This window comes from Haliotis asinina, chromosome 3, assembly GCF_037392515.1.
Source record: "Haliotis asinina isolate JCU_RB_2024 chromosome 3, JCU_Hal_asi_v2, whole genome shotgun sequence".
NCBI classification, from domain to species: domain Eukaryota; kingdom Metazoa; phylum Mollusca; class Gastropoda; order Lepetellida; family Haliotidae; genus Haliotis; species Haliotis asinina.
In genome coordinates, this window is record NC_090282.1 from 20,190,560 (window position 1) to 20,196,684 (window position 6,125).

Here is a 6,125-nt window from a genome sequence, read left to right on the forward strand (position 1 = left end):
CTACAGAAATGTACCCCAGGTGTACCCCTGTGTATACAGAAGTGTACCCTAGCCAAAGTAAATGTACCGAATCGTACCCTAGGACGATCCCATTCTGCATCGGAACAGGGATAATCTACAACAGGGATAGGTCACTCCCTTGCTTTCTTTACCATTTGTACTAATTAACGTGTGCCTCGTCATGCTCCAACGCACACAGTTGGCTCGTTCCCAGTGCAGCTTCAGCTGTGTTTAACAGTACTGCAGCTTGTTTATTGTAATAGTCGGAATTTTAAATCATATATATCATATGATATAATAATCATATGATATATGATACATATATAATCATACTTAAATCATATTAAGGTGAGTTATAGTAAGAATTAAGAGCAAGAATTATAAGTGAATGGATGAAAGAAATAAAGAAAAATAGAAGTGCATGAGTGAATGAATGAAAGAATAAATGATACACCACGGCCATCCCACCCAAAACGTGTTTAAGAACACAAAAGTATCGCTAGAACAAATGAGTTAACATCAGCTGTCCTTTTTAAAAAATCTACTTTGAGACATTTTTGATTACATTAATAATTAATTCAGATATCTTATTGCACGTGGGGAATGGCATGGACGTTAACAAAATGTTAACTGACACTGTCACACATCCCTCAAAAGCAGAAAGTGTAAAATTATCACAAAGTGTTATTAACACCTTCCCAGCTTTGTCAAATAATAAGATCAACAAGAAATATTAAGATCAACAAGAAAGAAAGAAGTTACAGAACTATAACCCTCAAGTATCACCAGCATCAATTGCGGATCAGATCAGATCGTCATATTTTTCACACACATCACTTACGCCCTTACAAATTTTCTAAAATCATAAAACTATCACTATAACTTGTAAATACCTTTCACCTGATGGTATATTCGCTTCATAAAAATTAAAGAAGTATGTGGAAGATGCTTTTGAAGCAATAACTAGGAACACTGAAACAATGCAGTGTAGTATTTCAGTGGCTGATCAGATCAAACCAGTGATATGTCACATTTTTCACACACCTCAAATACACCCTAATGTTTTTTTAGATGATGAAACTATCACTATTACTTGCAAACACATTTCACCTAATAGTATATTCCCCTCATAAGTATGAAAGGTTTAGATGAAAGATGTTTTTGAAACAAGAACTGGGAACACTCAAACAATGTTGTGTAGTATTTCAATGGCAGATCAGAACAGATCGGCGATATGTCATATTTTTCACACACCTCAAATTCACAGTAACCATTTATTTATGTAATAAAACTGTCACTATTACTTGCAAGTACCTTTCAGCTAATGGTATGTTTCTCCTAAAAATTTAATGAATGTGTGAAATGAGTTTTATAGACTTAATTTAGTATATCTTCGCGGTGAATCAAGAATGGAAGCCAGTGAGCTATAACATACCGACTTGAAACTTAACTACAAATCTACTGTCCCAATAACAACTATTTGACTTAATCTGAAGTGATAACATAGTTAACTTATCTTCTACATATAGTTGTTCAATTGTCACAACACTCAGCAAATGTAATCAGCTGTTGAAAATAAACCGGGCTCAATCTTAAATACTAAGCTGCCACCATATCGTCTAAACTGGTCATGTGTCGAGGCGAGACATATGTTCAGAGGCTTTTCGAGGAGTTTCTTCTCCCTCTCTATATAGACTCCCTGATGGGAATCAGCACTGAACCAGTTTCTTGAACGCATACTTTTATTTCTGCCTGTCAAACCGTGGAAAAAATGCAGCTTGTCAGTGCGTGTTCGTCAGGAGCAACAACATACCTTTCCTCGAATTGTAAAATATCAGCTCCGTATGCAATTGGATTAGAATAAATCGCTAATAAATGGATTGTTAATGCCTAGAAAGCGCTCGAAGTCAAACAGTCTGGAACAACACCAAAAACCGATTTCGGTTTGGTCTTGAGAAAAGTGGACTCGTCTGCTGTTTAGGGTACCGGGTACGTTTCTGTACATTTACTTTGGCTAGGGTACATTTCTGTATACAGACCGGTACAGACAGGGGTACATTTCTGTAGTACCTGTGCAGACGACCCTTCAACCTCAGTCACAGTCCCTGAACCACATTAATTTGAATTTTCCTAAACTGCCAAGCCATCTCTACAATGCTATAGCCTTATGTGAAGCAAGTCTAGATTTCCTGGAAAGAGGTCCGCCCGCACCCGCTCTTTTCACATAGAATATTTCCACCTTCCACTGTGTAATATTCCAACACTGAAATAAGTTCATTGATTGTTTTTTATACCTGTTCTGGTTTACTGAATGTATATTTAGGGTGAAGTATGCATGTCAGTTTGTAATTTGGCCTTTTGACAGGGGTGGAGGGTACAGGGTACGGGCCGAACTCTTACTGATTTCCTAAGGTTCAGGATCTCTGATCTCCCTGGGGCTGCTTTTCAATTTATACGGGTTAGTTTGTTACTATCATTATATACTCTTCAAAAAACAAGTAGGGGAACTTCATTTTTCTTAATTACGATTAAAAAAATTTAGGAGATTTATCAGAATCAATCAATGTTGATATGATAATATTGAATGTTTTGAGAGTGCATCACCATTTGTACCTGTTTACAACCATAGCTACTTGGAAAGTAGTCGCTTTTGAAAGATGATTGGTGTATGGCATGTAATTGCATGTGTAAGATTTTCATTTTAAAACAAACGACTAGAAACAAACACTAACAAATGTGTCGAGATTTCTCGACCTTGAAAACCATCAAAATGAAGAATGGAACCCCATGCATGTGTATGGAGCTACTGTATTCTCCACCTGCATAACATGCGTTGTGTCTTGGGTTGGTAATAGAGGGAATTGGAGGTGCGTTCATAAGATGTCTGTACTTGAAACATTTGTCAGCATTTACACTTCCTGTCCAAATTGAAAGTTCACGTTCCCCCTACTTTTTTTAAAGAGTATAAATATATTCAGAGACTGAGCAATAGTCTACGAGAGGTTAGACGATCTGGTGCCTCAACCTTCACTGACCTCAACAAAACATCTCCGATTTAATCTGACAGGGGCGCACTTTTCCAGATTCATTAGCTCTCATTAAAGATCAGAATGGGTACCAGACCCTAACTCCAAACCCTACCCCTAAGGATATTAAAGGGTGCCTAACCCTAGCCCCAAACCCTAAGGATTGTGAAGGGAGGTGGCTAGCTGGTTCTGCTCTCGGGAAACTTCAGTCTAGCGTCTGATGCAAATGGCATTGTGTATTTTTACTGTATATGCAGTAAAAGTGTCTGGACCAGAGCTAATCATGTTACCCAAGGAAGCCTTTAAGAGTCACTGGGTCAATCCGAGTAAATTAGTTGAAATAACTTTCAGCAGGAAAAGTACACTATTGTATTATATCCTTGTGACTTAACATCTTGAGATTTTATGTTTCATCTAATTATGTTGAAATCTGAAATCATTATGTTGAAATTTCAACTTGGATTGTGCATTTTGCAAGAAAAATGAAGCATGAAGATTTTTATGGATATCAACTTCTTTATGTGAGAACACAACGTTTCGGAGTTAATGCTTACTCCTTCATCACCTTCATTCTTATGTATTTTCACTTCTAAATGACATTCAAAGAAATGAAGCAGATGGCCTTAAAATTCTTCCTCATAATCTTTAGTCTACATTGGTTAGAAAAATATTTTGACGGACTAAAGAAGGACTGGGTTAAAATAACTCCAATGCCATCAAGTACATCAATAAAGAAGGGTATAACGCTTAACATATATCGTGATGTTTAGGAAAGGTCTTTTTAAGTGAGGCTCAGAATTTGTAGCATATTGAAACTTGTCTTAAATTCAAAATAAAGTTTCATTGACAGGAAATCTGGAAATATTGTGATGTTTTTCTTAATCTATGTATTTTCATTAGTTGTTTTATTTTTGTCTGGGTTGCAAAATTGTAACATTTCCCACTTGGGGATTTCATACAGGTATATATACAAATGACTTGGGATGAAATATAGGCAACTGAGTGGTCCAGCTACTTCCCTGGGTTGTACCCAGGAAGAGTTGTTGGAAATTTCTTTTTGTCTTTGGCCTTTGGTACTGAGGTGAGGATGAAATATTCTGAGTTTGATTGATTTAACATACAGTACCAAAATGTTTTAGATGAATTGATTTGTAGATACATAAAATAAATGTTCCTTCCTTTTGTCAACAGAATTATCTAGTATTGAATATACTGTGCTTTTTTTCTTCTATTTCCTGATTTTTCAATCTGTATTGAGAGTATCAATGATGTTTTATGCTCCATTTAAGTGTCCAACTTTAGTTTACACTCAACTCTCAAACTGAGTTTGACAATTTGAAACAGCTGAATTTTTAACTCAGCTGCAATTTTTAAAGTAAAGAAGACCAAACAAGAGTTTGACAATTTGAAACAGCTGAAGTTTTAACTCAACTGCATTTTTTTAAAAAAAAAAAACAAGTCCAAACAACTAAAGAAATCTGTCCACCAAATTCAAATTGTCCACTAAGTTTTTTATACCGATTTCCTGTCATCCTGGAAAATACATGTTCCTGAGTTTTCTCAAATTTGAGCAAAAACTTGAATCTAAGTCAAAACTCAGACTTTGTTTCGAGAAGTCGGGGTCAGTCAAGTTTCTAGGGCACCTAAAGAACTTCAAGGAGACAAAGGAAACACTGTCAAGTGTTGCCGACTTCCTGGCTGTATACATCCTGGAGGCTCATCCTACACAAAGCTGGAGAATTTCGCTATCACAGAGAGTGATTGTATGCATTTGTAGTACTGCAAGTCAAACAACAGTGTTTCCATGGTTACGTTTCATTGACATTAAGAACCATTTTTAACAATGGCTTCTATATCCATTTTTCACAGTTACCTCAACAATGAACTTAATGACCTCACTGACAACCTCGTTATACAGTAACTTCAATGTCCACATTTCACAATCACCTCAAAGATAATCTTAATGACCTCATTGTTGACAACCCTGTCTTACAGTAACTTCACAGTCCATTTTAACAATTACCTCAACGATGATCTTAATGACCTTATTGACAACCATGTTCTAGAATAACTTCATTATCCTTTTTTCATAATCACCTCAAAGATGATCTTAATGACCTCATTGACAACCCTGTTTCACAGTCCATTTTCACAATTACTTCAACGATGATCTTATAGAAAACCATGTTTTACAATAGCCTATAAGTAGGTCACAGCACTTCATGAGAGCCTAGTACTTCCAGTGACAAACAACATTTCATGCTGTTTTGAAGGGTCTTGTGGTTATCAGTTGACAGAAGGGAACTGGTTATCCTTGCAGGAATAACAAATTTCAGATCTAACCATCTCCAAATTATTCGACTATTATAACTGTCAGCAGCTGTGACAGCTTGGTTGTGCACTTTGTCCAGTTGAGTAAAGTCATACAAGGGAATCTCGCAATTTAAGACCAGAACTGGTTCTTGAATAAATGCTTGTCAGCAGAAATTTGGTTCTGGAAGTATGCTGGAGTCCATCTTGCATTTTGCAAGTTGGGCGTGCAACAGAAGCCGCAAACCAGCTTAGTACCAGAAGTAGCGCTTCATGAAACTTACAGGCCCAAAAATGATCTTAATGCCCTAATTTTTGGCAGTGTTATACAGTAACTTCGATATCAACTTTTCACAATCACATCAGAGATGATCTTATTGACCTCATTTTTGACAACTTGTCACTTTAGAGACTAGTATTCTACTATGACATTTCTAGAATGTCAGTATGCATTTGCAGTACTGCAAGTCAAACAAGTGTTTCCTTGGTCATGTTTCATTCTGCAATATTCTTATGACAGATAGTGTGACAGAACACCAATATTTCTGTAAAAATATGAGATAGAATATTCTGTCTAACATCATGCTTCTGAAGCCGAGCTTTTGACATCATGAACGACAAACAGGATGTAAATAATCTGTGCATCCAATTTTGATGGCCGAGTTTGTGACAGGCTAGGGTTGAGAAGCAAATATGGCAGGTTATGTTTTTGGAGAAATATTAAGTAAAATTATTTTAAAGTAGTCTCACATCCTGGGCTAACGAATATATGACACTTGATATAGTCAT